The following is a 17245-nucleotide window of genomic DNA, read 5'->3' on the forward strand; positions in this document are numbered from 1 at the left end:
CCCGTAATAACCAACGTGACATTCGACCAGAATGGCCTGAAATGCATGTCATCGACAAATTTTTATTTGGAGCAGTTTAGTGAGAAAATTGGCTGTTTTGAATGATTAATGGCGTTAATTGTGCCAGTCGGTCATGTTCGGAATTCTGGCCTTGATTTTGGGGGAAACTGTAATTTTTGAAAAATTCGAATCGACCATGTTATGCTCAATTTTATCGCAACAATTGTAATGAGAAGTCAATTCAATCAGATTCCGAAGCATATTGCGGGAAAATTGACGAAAATTCAGCTGCAGTGAAATGCTGTTCGCAATTTAAATGAAATCATCAACTCGAGTACAGGGAACATCATCAACTCCTGACAGAAAACATCGCGAATTCCTATCAGAGAACAACGCGAAAATTTGATTGGGCAGGTAGAGGAGTCCAACTGCCCAATGATTCAGAGAAAAATACTACTGAGAAAACTACTGAGAATTTACTTAAGACTTCCAGAGTTATCTTAGTTACATTAAATACTTGAGTCTAGATTCATTTCAATATTAGAGTATTGAATTTACTCAATTACGTTGAGATAAGACGGGTTTTAGGTTGATTTATCTGAAATGGATCAAAAGTCCAATAACCAATAAAAACTAAAGGTTTTACTTGAGTTTCTAACCCTACTTTTGACGGATTTCGCGTGTTTTAGGTATGTTAAGACCTAGCCATGGGGACGTTCTCATTTCTAGATGGGGGTATTCTCGTGGTGTTCTTTAGGCTGTTACACGAAAGAAATAATGAACATGGAAGCTGGCATGTGATTGTGCGACAAACAATTGTAGAACTAGACTCGCGATATGAGACGTGAAGGATGACAGGGGCCTGGACCCCTTGTGGAAACACTAAATCCCTACTACTACTACTACTACTACTACTACTACTACTACTATTACTACTACTCTTACACGATCTTGATGTCCCACGTCTTAAGCTAACCGAATTGACTCCGACCGAATGAGGTTCAAAAAAAAACAGGAGGTAATGTCACTGACCCTTCAGCCAATGGTTATAAGGCCTACTCTTCTTAACCTCATATGTGACTTTAGCGGACGACTGTTACAAATTGTTCATTTGAACGCATCGGGAAGGGTCAATTTGTGGTGATGAAGCAATTTTTAAAAATTCGTTCGAAAATAAAGACACGTAATGACCTTGAAATTTAGCGACTACTGAAAAAACGCGAATATCAGAAAAGCGATTTTCGCTAAAAAAACAAGACGTAGATGATTTATAGCGAACATCAGAATTTGTATACATCAATATCCGAAGAACCCTCCAAATTGTAACTATTGTACTGGTACAATCGTTACCGATCTATTCTCGAGAATCAGGAGGGCTATTGGGAAGATTTGCTATCCTTTCAGGTCACCAAGAAGACAGCTCGTTGACAGGATACAGGAATCCGGAAGGGTCTCGGGGAAAACTGCAGACACCGAATTTTATCAATTTTGAGCTTCCTGGAATGTGCTGAAATGAATTATTTTATTTAATCCATTTTTCAGAGTATGAGAAGCTATGAGTTGATGGAAAGAGCTGATCCATCTCCGATGGATATGATGTATATTATTTACAAAACAAAATCAATAGAATCATAGAAATTATGAAATGGCCCCGTTTTTAGGAGACCCAGCCATTGATACTGGGACCCAGCCATGAGCCTAAAATTTTTGCATATAACTATGTTTACTTGCGCGGTTTGGCCGATAGCCTTAAATTGTAATGACTTTGTAGACCCGATGCTAATGGACCACACATTGAACTGGCTTTGGTAGAGACAGTTAAAAGCATGTGAAGCTTTCACTGATTAAAAGAATAATACTATAATCTTTAAGTAGTAGCCCTATTTTCAGACGACCCAGCCAAGAGACCCAGCCCCGGATACTTAGACCCAGGTATGAGCTCACCATTTTTGCATATTACTATGTTAGTTTGCGCGTTTTGGCCGGTAGCTTTAATTTGTAGCGACTTTTTCAACCCGATGTTAATGGACCATCATTGAACTGGCTTTGGTAGAGACGGTTAAAAACCCTTGAAGTTGTGTTTAGACGCTAGCCAGTCGTTTTTGAAACCTAGTTTTTTCCATCGGTATGTACTTCCGGGCGAATGTTACATATATTATTTTGTGGCGCTCCTGCGTGTTAGTTTTTAACATCAGGAGCGGCAGACCCATTACCGAAGCACTCCGCGCCGAGCAAAAGCTCTCAATAAGGCCCTTATCCAAGGGCCGGAAGGGTGATTCCAAACGCGGAAGCTTTCCGTATTGCCCGGCTTAGCTTTTTAACTTAGTTAAGACCGAAGGTTCACGTATCCTGGTATCCTGAAGGGTGGGGGGATCAAAAACATTTAAAGATATAGTACAAAACAAAACAAAATTTGTATTATAACTAAGAAAAAGCCAAAACAAAAAAAAAATTAACGAAAAAAAAAAAACAAAAAACTGTATAACTTATAAAGTCAGTAGAAATCATCCCCCAAACGATATGTGATCCGACCCTACCGTTTGTTGCTGTTAGATATATTGTTGTTTTTAAAGGTTACTATCAAAATTGTGGCGTTTTTCTGGTGCCTGCGCTGAAGGGTTGTTTGAGTATTTAAGCACGTTAATGCTAAGTTGCGCTCAACCCGGAAGGTCACGGAACTAGTGCAACTAGTGCGGAAGCATTAACCGGCAAGCAGTGCAAGGAGTAGCAGAAAGGGTCTCAGGGAAAACAATAATCGACTGTTGGGTATCGTTAACAAGTTTTGTATCTCTTTTGGCACAGAGTTTCCGAATTGCGAGTTTCCGAGTTAAGCACCTTAGTTCAGATGTTGAATGGACCCGAAGGAGTTTAAAACTATTTTTAATACCTAATTTTCTACTCGTATTAACATTCCTAGACCGTTTTTCAGTCAAACAGACCGTAAACAGACCGGTTTTTCGGGTCAAGATAGTGATATTTTGATCCCCCACAAATCGCAATTCTTCAGATATCGGCATTTTTTGAAAAAAAAAAGCGCTAAGATAGTGAGTTACGTTTTAACTGGACTAATATAACTCAAGCAACCGGTTGAATTTAGTTCGGACGTGGTTGGAAATAATTGGATTTTTCGTGATTTTGAAAAAAAAAGAAACGCCACAAAATAATAAAATTTTTCGAAATTTTTCAGTTAGTGCAATAAAAATTGTTGCTCGAACAACATTTACTGGTGAATCAACAGGTTTAGAAACCGTTTCCAAGAATCTTCCTAACCCAGCGAAATCAAATTTAACAAAATTGATTTAGTGGATTCATCAATTCGGAGGGGTCCAAGTAGCATTGTTTTTGGCAGATTTTTTAGATCTTTTTTTTTCGCATTGAACTAGAAGCGAGTATAAACCTTTCGAAATCGGATCACTACTTTTCAGGTTAGTAAGACACCAATTGCGGAAAAAGTTAGGAGGAACCTTTAAGTTTGAAAACTTTTTGAGTGTACTTAAAAGACGTTTTTTAACTCTGTAACGACTAAACAGATCCAGTTCTGTTCGAACTGTTTTCTAAAAGAGCCCTATTCAGACAAAACCTGAATGCTGTTTCTCATTCTCTACTGGGCGTCTATTGCATCCACTGAGTTTAGTTTTACCTATCTGCCTTCTGATTACCCGAGCTGGATCTCAAGGCAACCAATCTTCCAGAAAAATCAGTTTCAAATTTCAATCCAAATTAGTTCAATGTCGAGTTCTGTTTTTGATTAGGCCAACTCTCCGGGCTTAGATCTCTATTTAAAAGCATGTCATCCCTGTCCTTCTCGGCCTTCCTATTTGTCCGAAAATCCTAATAAGTATCCGCTAAATTGTCTTGCTTTCGTATAAAGTTTTAGACCCTTACGAATTGGCAAAAAAATGACCCTTTCGGATTGACAAAAACAGGATCTCTCCGGATTGGAAACCCTCCAAATAGGCAAAACTATGGCTCTTCCGGATTGGAAAAAATATGACCCTTCCTTGTTGGCAAAATTGTTACCTGTCCGAGTTGACAAAAATTTATACCGAGACCCTTCCAGTTACAAAAGTAGTACTCTATTATGAAAAATTGACCAACTAGAAAGGGTGCGCTCTGAATTTGGACCCTTCCGGATTGAAGCTAAGCTGCTTATTTTACTGATTCCCTTAACTAGGGGATGTGATTTGATAAGCTTATTTGCGATTTGACTGTCAATTTCAAGGCTTGCTAGCCCATCTTTATCGTGGAAAAAAAACGTAAAAGTGCCTTGTTCAACCGCTGCTAGCGTTTTGTAGGATTATAAAGGCTGTCCAAAAATTTTATGAATAGAAAAAAGTCTATCGTCAAAACCTGTGTTTTTACTAAAAATATTCCAAAAAGCTTTCTATGATAAAGTCTTCCAAAAAACAGTTAGTTAAATTTCAAACGTGTTTAACTCCTAATTTAATGATACCAAAATAAATTGGATTGGTCCAGTGATTCTATAATTATGAAGTAAAACGTCTTTTGTCCTAATTCAAAAAATTTTCAAACGTATAGGTTCGGCCTAACTTTTTTTGCAGTTCTTGTCCTATTGGCCTAAGAACTATCAATTCGAGCTCAAAAGGCCTAAATTTTCTAGTTTGACGCAAAAAACTAAAAAAAGAACATTTCAGCGCAAAAAAAAATTTCAAAAAAAAGGCTAACAGGATATCTCCGGATTAATGAATCCACTAAATCAAACTCGTTAAGTCCGATTCCATTGGAATCAGGAAGATTGATGGAAAACGGATTCTAAAACCTGTCGACTCACTAGTGTTTGTTTTCCAGACAACAGTTTTTATCTCACAGTTTTTCATACCAAAATTTTTCTTATTTTGCGGCGTTTCGTTTTTCCAAAAATCACGAAAAATTGGATTTTTTCTAATAACGTCCGCACTTAAAACCTGATATTATATATTAGTCGAAGGGCAAATTAACTCACTATTTCAGCATTTTTTCACTTTCAAAGATATAGATAACGAAAAAATGGCGTTTTGTGGGGGGGTTAAAATATCAAAATTTTGACCCTAAAAACAGGTCTGTTTACGGTCTTTTTAGTAGTAAAACGGAATAGGATTATTAATACAGGTAGTATAAGCAGTAGTAAAAAAAGTATCATACCCCTGTGGCTCTGTTCAATAGCCGAATTTAATTGAATAACTCAGAAAATCTCAACTCGGCGGATGGTCACTATAGTGCAGTCACTGTCGAGCCTCTCACAGATTGATATCGTAATTTCTCTACCAAAAAGGATATAAAACTTGTTAATAATACCGAACGGTCAATTATTGCTGTCCTTGAGACTCTTTCTACTGCTTCCTTCACTGCTTGCCGGATTAGTCTTCTAATCCATTCATTTGACATTTCCGCATTGAGCGCAAATCAGCATTAACGTGCTTAAATACTCAAACAACCCTACAGTACAGGCAAAAGGAAAAGGCTGTAGTTTAATCGTTACTATCTCGTTTAATATTAATGCCTTTACCACAAAAAATATCTACTAAAAACAAACGGGAAGGTCGGATCACATCTCGTCTGGGTGGAAGATTTTTAGAGATTTTAAAGTTTTTTTAAACATTTTTTGGTTTTTATTTATTTTTCGGTGTTTTTGTACTTATTTTGGTTTTTTCTTGGGTACTTTACTACTTTCTCTTAGGTTTTTTGTATGACTTCAACTGTTTTTGGTCATGTAACACTCAGGCAACGACGGGATTGCCGATCCTCCCACCCTTCTCAATACGACAATTTTTGGTCCTAACTAGATTAAAAAGCCTTCCGACCCTTGATTAAGAGCTTTTTTCAGAGCATCCGCTCGACGCAGAGTGCTTTCTTTAATGGATTCGACGATCATAATGTTTTGAATAACACCCAGGAGCGCCACAAAAACATAGTTGTAAAATTCGCCCGCAATCAAATACCAACGGAAAATCAAACTAGTTTTTAAAACGAATGGCCCTCATCTAAACATAACTTCACATGCTTTTAACCGTCTCTACCAAAGCCAGTTCAATGTGTGCTTGAAGTATTATCGGGTCGACGAAGTCAACTTAAAGGTTATCAGCCAAACCGGGCAAATTTACTTAGTTATATGCAAAATAGTGAGCTCAAGACTGGGTCTCATGTCCCCAGACCACGAGGTAACTCCTGAAAGTACGGCTACTTCCTATTTATTGAATTACTATTGTTTTTGTTCAGTAGATAAAATTATCTTATTCATCGGAGTTGGATCAACCCAACCCTTTCACTCTGAAAATAAACTTGATGTTAAATTAATTCAATTCAGGAAATTCCGGGAAGCTAAAAGTTGTTAAAATGCAGTCTAAAGTTGTTCTAAAGTACCCTTCCAGATTGTTGAATCTGAGTAAAGAAACGTCTTCTTCACGATCAGGAAGGGCATCAAATTCTCCCGTTAGCTCCGCTGATTATCGTGAACTGCTTTGTCACACCTCTATTACTGATCAGCGAAAATCTCCTCTCTGATTTTAGCGGTTTTAGTTGCTGCGAAATAGAAAATCGTTACGTGTCATAGAAAAAAAGTAACGTAAATCCAAATAGACCTCTCAAAATTGTTCAATTCAACAAAAAAACAATGTTAATTGTCCGACACAGTTAACTATCCCACTGAACTGCTCTAAGAAAATTTCGTTAATGATGTTACTAATTTGTATTTTTCGTCATTGTGGTCGAATTGCACACACTTTGTTGATCATCTCACCAGAGAAACATAAACTTTTGGGTGAGTTGATCATGGAATTGTGTAAGCTCTTCTTCACACACAGAGGTAGATGGAGTTTGTAATTCTACTTCTTAATGCGGCAAAAATCGTTTTGGAAACTAAGATTGGATTTGTTGATTGCAATGAATTTGGCGCCGTCAGCGCATAAAAGTGGGAAAGAAATCTTTTACAAGTCAGAAAAGTAATTGATGTAAAAAACAAAAAGTAGACTAGCAAGATTTGATCCTTAGGGCACATCACTTGTTACTAACAACGGACTGGATAGTTCACCAACTCTAGCCTTTTAGTATCTGTTAGACAAGAAAGATTTCATCAGTTTTTATAAATGACCTCTGATATCAAGCGTGAATAGCTTAGCTGAGAAGATTCCGTGTTCAACGTTGTCAAAGGATTTTTTCTAGTCCATTCAATTGTATATCCACTTGACCTCTGTTTTTAATGGACCGGTATAATTTGTCCAGGATTACCAGCAACTTTATGACGCATGACCGTTTTTTTCGAAAATCAAATTGGGATCTTGTCTGTATAATTAAATGAACAAGCGGCGTTCCATTAATTTTAAAAATATAGGGAGTGATGATAGTTGTTTATAATTGGAGAGGACTGGCTAACTTCTTCTGTCAGTCGCCTTTTGACAATCTGGAAAGATACTTGATCCAGAGTGGGACCTCTGGGAGCTTTCCCTGGGACCTTTCCACAGAGTGGACGATTTTCATAACATTTAGATTGTTAAGTTCTAGAAGAGCCGAGAGCAGGAGTTCTAGAGACAGTTCAGGCAGGAGTCCAGCCCGTCAAGCCTCATCCAAAAACCCTGAGACGAAAGCAACCTCTAGAAGGGACAACACAAAGGTAGATAAGAGTAGCTAATGGACAAAGGATTTGTCCTATAGATCCCGCTATTTAGAGCAGCTGGGCAAAACAAACCGTGCAAAACTAACGTTCGAACAAGAGCTAAGGGCTGCATTGCAACTGGCTCAGCTGAATTACGACGACTTGAGTGGCAATTACTGCGTGGATTACGAATTGAACTATTCCCGAGCCACAACTGCAGAGATCTCGAAATTTTAAATTATTGAAAGACAACAAAGGGATCTCGAGAGCTTGAGGTAGTTTGCAGAACCCCCCAGAAATCGCGTAAGTTCCAAGATACTGCTGGTAGTCACCCCAAGCACCAAATAATAGTCAAAGACGATGGAAATTTGGAGCCAAAGGGTTTCTGGAGCCAAAGACGATGGAAGTAGCAGACTCGGCCTACGCTGACTCTAGCTTGAATTTTGATTTTCGGTATGGAGAAGATTTCGGAGTCTCGGATGTAGCAAAATTTTGGCTCTCTATGATTATCAGAATACGAGTGCTGCTAGAGTAGTAAAAGTGGCGAGCTCGGATCTGATAGGAACATCTTCTTGATTGAGTAGCCAGATTTTGATCAAAAACTACAGTGCGTTCTCACCCGGTTACACCGCATTGCCAGCAGCACTGAAATTTGTGTAACCCATGTTGGTTCTCATAGCTAAAGATACTGGAGAAACAATGCTGAGAAAAGATCCGAGCAGATACCTAGAATTAAAAGACTTGAGGCCCCTCAAATTGGAGCTAGCTGCATGTTGGGCAGATTTCTCCCATTCAATGAGAGAAATTCTTGTGCTTTTGTGGATATATAGATAAAGATCGATAAATACTTGGGTCCCGAGATCTCGAAACTGGCAAGTCAGTTTAAAACACGAGCAGACAAACCTGACAAACAGCAAGCAGTAAGCCCTCTGTCATCGAAGTTGTGGCTTCAGGAACAATAGCGTAATCCACAATCAGTGAAAACCAACCCTTTAGCGATCACTTCGGGAGCCTGACAAACTGGGGCCCCTGTGATAATTTTCAATGGCCATTTCTGACACCAAGCCTAGAAAGAGTAGAAAAGCGAAATGAAGAAGGCGTCCACCTCTTGAGGTTTCAGATGTGGGAATTCTTGAAAAGGCACTGGAAAGAGCAGATGTGTGCCAGATGAGTGTAGGAATGTTTGTGAAACCACTGTGGCCGGATTCTGGACGGATGAAGCGGAAGGCGAGTTAAAAACCAGGAGCCTACTGCAGATACTTGATATTTGAGTCCCGGGTGTAAAATGGGTCATCGTGATCTTGAAACGCTGTTCTCAGCGACCAGGGGACTGTTGAGAACTTCGTGACCAAGATATCAAAGACGAAGGCCGAATTCGAAGCTTACAACGACGGCGTACCCTTACTCCTGGACCTATGCTTGGTAATGCGTTCAGATCCTCTAGGGATGGTAATATGTCTTGGCGAACTCGTAACCTGCCTCCATGTCCCGCCGTAACCTTTAAGTTTCCAGGCCCGTTACTTTCGGCCTCTAGAGATTCGTTGTTGAACATCAGGCTCGTCTGCATCTAGGATGGAATTAGTCTGAATTGGTGCGAGAAAAGCATCTTGACGGAACGCATGAGCGGTGATTTGCTGTTCTTAAAGGCCCAGAGCCCGAACAAGGTTGACCTAAAAATTCGTACCAAATGAAATCCAGAATGAGAGAGCGCAGGAAGGGCCCCGTTGAAAACATCCAAAGTTTTGGATCCTCCTACTATTAAAAAAAAGAACTGAACCAGGTCCTGAAAGAGCCAATCTGGACAACTTGTTTGATTTTTTGAAACTTGAATTGAAAATCATTCTGAAAAAGAACGTGTTATCAGGCTCAATAACTGATTATTAGAACGACTAATTTGGGCATCACAGCGCCACTGCTCTTGACAAGGTCACAGGACCAATGCAAGGACGAGCTGTGGGGGTGGTGATGGAATACGGCGAAACTGTGCCAATAGGAACAGGTCTAGATCCTGATGCTAGATAAATGCTCCTGAACAAGATTGGAGAAATGAAGGAGAGAGGAGTTGCAACTGCTCCTCGAGCTCGTAAAGACAACTCTACTATAAAAATTCAAACACAAAAAAAACACGGAACAAAAAAAGATTTTTCTACTAAAATGATAAATGATCTCGTTACACCTAAGCCTCCTTCCCCAAAAAAAATCTAGTATGCTTGATAAAACTAGGCCTGATGAAACCAGCAGGCTTGAGGTCAGGGAGGGGGTTCTGTGAAAATTGGCGGATAATGAATAAGACAAAGAAGCAAGGTCCGTAGTGATCACCTCGACCTCTCCGCCCAAAGAATCGAAATCATGGAAACGCAAATTGGAATCAGTTGTACGAATTCCTTCAACTGAAGCCGTATCGAAAGCTTTCTTGGAAGAGACACCCCCGATGATAATCGCCAGATGGAAGACTTCTGCGTACCGGGACAACTCCTCGTCCAGAAAGCCAAAAGAAGTAGTAAAGGAGCTCGAGAACATAACGAAACCAGAGACAATAACAGAAGGATACCTCAGAACACAAAAACAAAGACAAATGGAGGCCCTACAATGGACAAATGTAGAAAATGGTGTCAGCCTAGAGTAGATACACAGTTTTTACCAAGAAATCAGCGAACAAGTGACTTATGTACCTCTTGAGAAAAGGCTAGCGCGTGGTGGATAGCTTATGATATTGTCGAGGAGATGCGAAAGAGCCTGGAACACCAAGATAAGGGTGAAGCGAAGAGAAGCAAACTGGGCCATCCAAAAACAACCCAAAAAGTAGTCTTGATTGACGAAGCAAACTAGCAAGGAGTTTGATTTGTCAAGGAAAGTTACTACAAGAGTACTTCGAGACTGAGATGAGGGCCCCCTCACATCAAAATTTTTGCTCGCGAATCCATTTATCAAGACCGAAAATCATTTGCTGTTTACCTGGTGCTTAGCAGGCGTTACTTTTTCAGATTTCACATCGAAGGATAGAAAAAAGCTGGGGACAGGATCTTGAATATTTTTTATATGTTGGCGCATTATATGGTTCGCGATGACATCGGAAAGAGAAAAGACGCTGAGTATACTGTGGGATGGATCGTGTCATTCATTCCAGACTCAACTATCTGGACATGTCATCTGACGACATCGAAGAAAAAGGCGATAAAAAACAGAGTGTCGAGCGTAATTCTGGATGTCTATCAGAGCGAAGGGACGGAGAAAGCTGAACAGACTGACCAGCTGAACAGCTGACCAGAAAAAAACTGGAGAAAAAAACTAAGATTGATGAGATCAGACGGTTTTCAAGCAAGAAGCTTGACAACAGTCACGATGTCCATCGACCAAGATGAAGTCAGAAGATTTGTCCAAGCCATCTATTGAAGGGGAAAATCAATTGGTCTCATTGAAGTTCTGGATGGCAAAAATTTAGGAGATCGAAGTTCTTGAGAGAGAAAAACCGACACAGACCAGCTTCTAGAAGATGACTCAAGATTAATATCCATTCTAAGGTCCGGAAAGAATGTCGAATTACGACTTGGAGTGGGGGAGAATGTCTTGAATACAAACCTAGCGCAATCTGAAATTATTAAGACCATCCTGGTGTGCCAATTTGAACAGTAACTGTACAGAGAAAGTTAGACTGATGCCAGAGAAGATTGAAGATTTGATAGTCCCAAGTACGGTGCAAAAACTGATTAGGCCCCACCAATCGACAAACAAAAATAAGGTAGAGCCAAGTGACTATTTAGAAATAAAAGTTAATGATGGCGCCCATCGATGTGATGGTATAACTTGAGTGAAAATTCAATCAAAGCAGAGCAAAGACTTGGCCACGTGGTTGGCTGATATAACCGAGTTGGACAGAAGCCATGTGCAGATCCTGGCGATTTGTTAAGAGGGAACGGCCATGAAATTGGCCTCCTCCTTTGGATTTTTCTCGAGGTTATGTAGTCTGGAGTCTCTAGAGCAATTGGATTTCAAACATCATTGAAGGTGTCTTGGCCAGGTGTGTTACAGATGAATCAGAAGCACATCAAGTGTTGGAAAATAAGAGGCAGAGTTGGCTTCCCCGCGAGCGATGGTTATAGCCTGCAAGTCAACGCGAAATCTCTCGCCGGTCCTCGCAAGTTTCTGCGAAAGTGTCTATCCAGCACACAAGACAGTGGTGGAGGCTGCCAGTCAGAGAATCCTGATTGATATAGCATTCTTGTAACCAAAATGGTTATGCTTAGTCAGAATGTCTCGTAATTCACACAGACTCTTGAGAAAGTTATGAGGAGCTATGCCTGGGGAAAAGAGGAGGAGCTAAGTAAAATATGGGGGGATCCTAAGCTACGAAAAATAGAACTCTAGCATTTTCGAGAGGCAAATTACCAATAAAAAGTAACAAAAAACGCTTCTGTGATGGATTAATCTAATACTGTTCACGCGATGATGATGAAGTTCGAGTCGTTGTTGGAAGCTTCCGGAGAGAGGAACGCTAGACAGATCAACGTGACTCATATTGAATATACTTGTCACTCATGTAGCATTAGACTGGTGCAACTCATGCTGAATATTCAAGGCGCAGATTTTGTTGTTTCATGAAAAGAGCAACTTGTGCCTGTTCTGGGACGCAGAAGAAATTAAATCATTTGGATAGCTGGACCATCAACAAAAGTTCACTTGATGCATAGTGAGCTCTATGTTGGCATTTTGCTGCATTGAGGAAAATGTCGCGAACTATCGAGAGACTGAATCACCCATAGTGGAAAACATCCTCGCGAGAGACAATTCTGAAAAGCTGGATGTGTTCGAGACTGCTTGTAAAGCATTCGCCACGCCAACAGAAACCATTCGATTTTTCTCTTGGTTCGGAGCCATGCTAACTTTCTGTTTGTACGCTCATGCTAATCAACACATGAAGAGGCACGCGAAAGATTACAGGCTATTCCGGCCCAATATGAGACCGGGACGGCTCACGCGGATCCTGTTCTCCCACGGAAATTATGACTGCCTGGAAAGGATTTAGAAACGTGCCTAGAAAGTATACAAAAAAGAACGTGCACAGGTCTTTTTGCAGGAATCAAGAGTAGAGGTGTTGCCGAACTACGTAGATCGGTTGCGGTAACAAAAAGATTGGATGATTGCGTACGATCAGATGAAAGGTTTGGAGGCGATGATGATCAGCTCAGAGGACGATGGAGAGGTGGCTTTCAGCCTTGTGTCACAAAAAGACACTTCCTGTCGCTGCCTAAAAATATATAAGTAGGGCTGAACATTCATGGTTATTCTAGAGCATGATTGGGCAACGATAGCCCACAAGACTTAGCCCGCGATAGCCCTGTAACATCTGATCTGAGGCTACAATTAAATTACTGCGAAAAATAAAAATTTTCAGACAAATTGAAAGAAATATAATACCCAGTCATAAAACCCAAATGAGACCCAGAAAAACGGATCAAAAACAAAAAGGGAGAAAGTCCCGTCAGCAGAATTACCCATCAATAGTGTACTCCCCACAACTGGTTTTACCTACCAGCTAAGGATCATGTTCAAAGCCGGATTAACCCACCGTGCTGTCACCCGCTCAAACCCCGCATAGTTTTTACTCTGAGTGATTCTAGAGTTGACCAATATCCAAAATTAACAAACTAATAAGAAAACTCTATAAATTTATTAAACTTATAGCAAAAACTTCAAACAGCATAATGATGTTATATCTAAATGGTACAGCGAATGCCAGACTTCGAAGCAAAACAATAGTGACCAAAAAGAAACCACCAGACTCAGTGTGGACAATCATGCTGAGACAATCAACCCAACATGGTTTGTTCATAAAGGAAGAAGATTGAGTTCAAGATAACTTGAATAAAAATGTTGCTCCGTCTCTTCATCAAACCATATACGATCTACTCAAATGCGGAATTGCGCACAATTGAGCGATCAATCCTCTGTGGCAAACACTACCCGTTGAATGATAAACACCACATAAAACACTTCAAGACAAAAAGGACGGTGCGCAGCCCAATCACGATTGAAACATGCAGTATAGGGAAGAAACCCAACCGAGCACTTTGTACTGAAAATAAATGAAGCGTTTTAATTTGAAAACATTTCAAGCTCTTAGTTAATCTTGGATGAGTGCGACCATCCACAACCATCTTTGATGTAAAATGTGATTGTAAGGTATTTATTACTAGCCAATCATATTCCATAACTTACATTTATATACTTAATAGCAAAGTCTTGAATGTTATTAGTCACAGAATTTTTATATCGAAGAAAATCAAGTTGTTCTCCAAATAAAAATTCTTACCACCAGTATTTTATCAGGATATTTTGAGACCTAGAAAATAAGAGTAAGAAAAAGATCGGTACGAAACTGAAGAGATGCACAAAAGTATATTCAGCCGAAAATAAGATAGCGTATCGAGTGAAAAAATTACTTAATATGAAATTACTCTACGGGTTTTTAGAACTTCGAACAGCTCACTTGGGGTTGGAAACTTGACAAGTTGGGGTTTCCTGCAAAGTTTCGTGAAACAAGTTTTTTGCTTGTTTCTGGTTTCACCCTTAAAAGTCGTCTGTAATTTTCACCATATATACCAGGCGTTTGGAAAAACCAGTTTTTGTCTCAACTAGAAAACCGAAGCTTTGGGTTCACGGGGCTTTTAAATCAGTCAAACTCAAAAATTTAAAAAATGCCAAATTACAAATCTTTTCCCCATTTAAAGAATGACAAAAGCAAACTGGCAGAATTGAAAAGCTTGATGGGAACTAGTATTACCGAATCAAGTTTTGGCTCAATTGGTTTTTGGACTATATTTTTAATTCTGAATCATAATTTCAATTTAAGTACCGATTTCGGAGTGAGTTAGGACCAAGGTGGTTAACTCATAGAGTAATTTCGGATAGGGTACACCGTCTGCTCGTCACGCTATCTTATTTTCGGCCGGATAGATTCGTGCAACTTCTTAGTCTAATACCGATCCTAATCTTACTCTTATACTATCTAGTCTCAGGTTGTTTAACTAGTCTCTGCTAGGCTCAATAGATCTAAGGTATACTGGTTTATTGCGGCTGCTGAAGTCCTCTTGGAGAGTCAACTAATTTCTAAGTTAAATTCAAATCTCTCTGGTGCTGAAATTACAAGTAATTTCAGCACTTACAAATAAGTGGGTTGTTAGTTAGATGGATCATGATTGGTTAATATTAAATACTTTACAGTGGTAAAATATCTAATTTATCCAATCGTAAAATGTAGTTTAGATCTGGTTCCACCCATCCGGGTTTTACAGAGTTTTTTAGAATAGTCTTTCTGTAATTCAAAGGATGGATGATGAACGTTGGTATTTGGCGAACATCATATTTCTTCTGGGTTCTTTTGTTAGAGAAGTTCCAGGTTCAATCGTTGTGTCTTCTTATGACAACGACTGGGTTTTCGCAACAAACTCAAATCTGATTTCAGAATGGTTGGCAATGACAGGTTTTTCTGTTTCATATAGAGAACTTCTTTTGGGTTGACCTTGTCTGGGAATGGCGTGGAGATTGTGCGTGGAGGGGATGCCTGGTTACTCGGATCTGTACGTATACTTGAACATCGAGGTGGTCATTGGTCTAGTTCAATGAAGTCCTTTCTGCGAAGTCAAGTCGTACTCTAAATCCTTTGAGTTGTGATTGTGGGCGGCATATTGATTGTGGTTGGCCATTCTTTTTCGAGTGTAGTGGGGTCATTTTGTCTTTGGATGTTCGTTTTTGGTGTTGTATGCTGATCTATATACTGCAAGGTATAATTTACATTTTATAAAATTTTTATTAGTTTGGTGTTTTAATTATGATTTTGGTTAGTTGTTTTCACAAAAGGCTTTTTGTTTTAGTTCGGTTATTTTGAAGAGTTACTCACCCTTGAGTACCTCTTATTAAAAATAGAAGTGTGGTCACAAAGCGTGGATGTAGCGCGGTGGGTTAGGCCGGCTATAGAGCATGCTCAGGACGTCCTCTCTGGTGGGTTAGGCTAGGAGTGGGAGTATGATTTCGTGCCGTTTCTGTGGGAGGTCCTGTTATGAGATAACGTTTTATGTTTGGTTTATTGTGGTTTTTCTTATGTTTCGTTGGTTGTGTCCTTTTTTCAAAAATCAAATTGTTTTTGGTATGGGTTTGTCTTTCGACTTTTTTGTGTTTTATTATTTCTTTCTTAGACTTTATAATAGTCTTCAAAAGAATAATTTATCCAGTTTTAAACTGGGTTAATCCGGTTTGGGTACCGTTGGTTTCCTTTTCTTAGTCATGCTGTTATTTTATGATTTGTGGTGTTTAGTAAGCTGCGTTGATTAGTTTGGTTTAGTATACAATTCCTTTCCAACCGGGTTAAAGGAAAGTTTGAAACTTGTTATCGTGTGTTAGAGTTGTTGAGTGTGAAAACTTGAAACTGAAATTCATTATTTAAACAATTCTTCGTGGGCGAGCTGTGCGAGTTTGGATAGAATTCTTGTGCGAGTGAATGAAAATATCAAAAGGTTAGTACTGCATTTTCGTCTTATCAATTTACTACATAGAATTTCAATTTTACTGCTAGTTTTGGGGAAAAATTAAGTTACAAATTTTCATCATTATTAGAATTACTGCTTTTAGGGAAATAATTTATAAATTAATTTACTACATTGGTATGAATTTTATTGAATTTATCTAGTGTAAAATATTATTAGAGTTTTGAAGAATTTGAAGAAGTTTTCTATTTTTTATTTTTCTTTTGTGTATTTTGCAGATGATCGTGAGATGAAGACTAAAAATCTAAATAAAACATGGATAAAGAATGGTTAGTTTTTTAATTTGAATTTATTAGTTAAGAATATGTATAAGTTATACTTACCTGTTAGTCGTCGGGGAAAAAACCGTGGGGGAAGATGTCGTGGATTATGTCGGAATTTGTTAGTAACTTTGCTAGTATGCGAATGATGTTTTTAGTTTGAAGCAGTGGCCAAAGCAATTGAAGTGCTTTAATGGTTTTTAGTTCTTCAGTGCCAACTGCAAACTCATAAGGTGTGTTTTGGATGAGATTATATAATTTGTGGTTATATTTAGTGTTGTGGATGAATTTAATATGGGGATTTCTATAGGTTGAACAAATTCATGTGGGATAAGGAAGGGTCTGGATTCTTCTGCGTTGAAGGTCTTTGTGATGGGACAAAAATATACATTTGGGTTATGGGATCATAATTGCGAAGAATACCGTGAAGGTTAGTATCTTTGATGCAATATGTGAAGTTAAGAAAAAATGGTGATGTGTATTTAGAGTTAATAAATTGAAAACGGTGGTGTGGTTGTCTTGATGGAGTGTGTAGGTCAAAGTGATTTTGTATGAAGCGGTAATATGTATATGTGTGGGTTTGTTTAGTGCGTAACATAATGTCATGTGAGCAGTGCAAATCTCGTTCATATGGTGCAAGGAAATGAAAGGTTAGTGAAAATAATTTAAATCTTTCTTCAAAACTTTCATAAGCTTGTGTGTCGGTTAGTGCTTCAGAAATGATGTGGTCGAATTTGCGATCAAATATATTGAGTGTAAAAACATATGGTGTTTTGATGAAAAATTTTTCTGTGATTTGTGGGTTAGCGAAACGGTCATCATCTAAAAATTGGTCTTGGTTAGCTCGGATGATGTTA

At 38.9% G+C, this 17245-nt stretch overlaps 2 protein-coding genes across 7 annotated transcripts in view; both read right to left on the minus strand.

Moving 5' to 3' along the window:
* The window catches only part of LOC134854905 (potassium voltage-gated channel subfamily C member 4-like), a 529156-nt gene that overhangs the window by 368511 nt on the left and 143400 nt on the right, over positions 1-17245 (minus strand). The gene's annotated exons all lie outside the window — the stretch shown is intronic.
* LOC134854907 (mpv17-like protein) overlaps positions 1-17245 on the minus strand; it is a 518847-nt gene that overhangs the window by 8072 nt on the left and 493530 nt on the right. The window lies entirely within an intron of this gene.

This window comes from Symsagittifera roscoffensis, chromosome 9, assembly GCF_963678635.1.
Source record: "Symsagittifera roscoffensis chromosome 9, txSymRosc1.1, whole genome shotgun sequence".
In the NCBI taxonomy this organism is placed as follows: Eukaryota; Metazoa; Xenacoelomorpha; order Acoela; family Convolutidae; genus Symsagittifera; species Symsagittifera roscoffensis.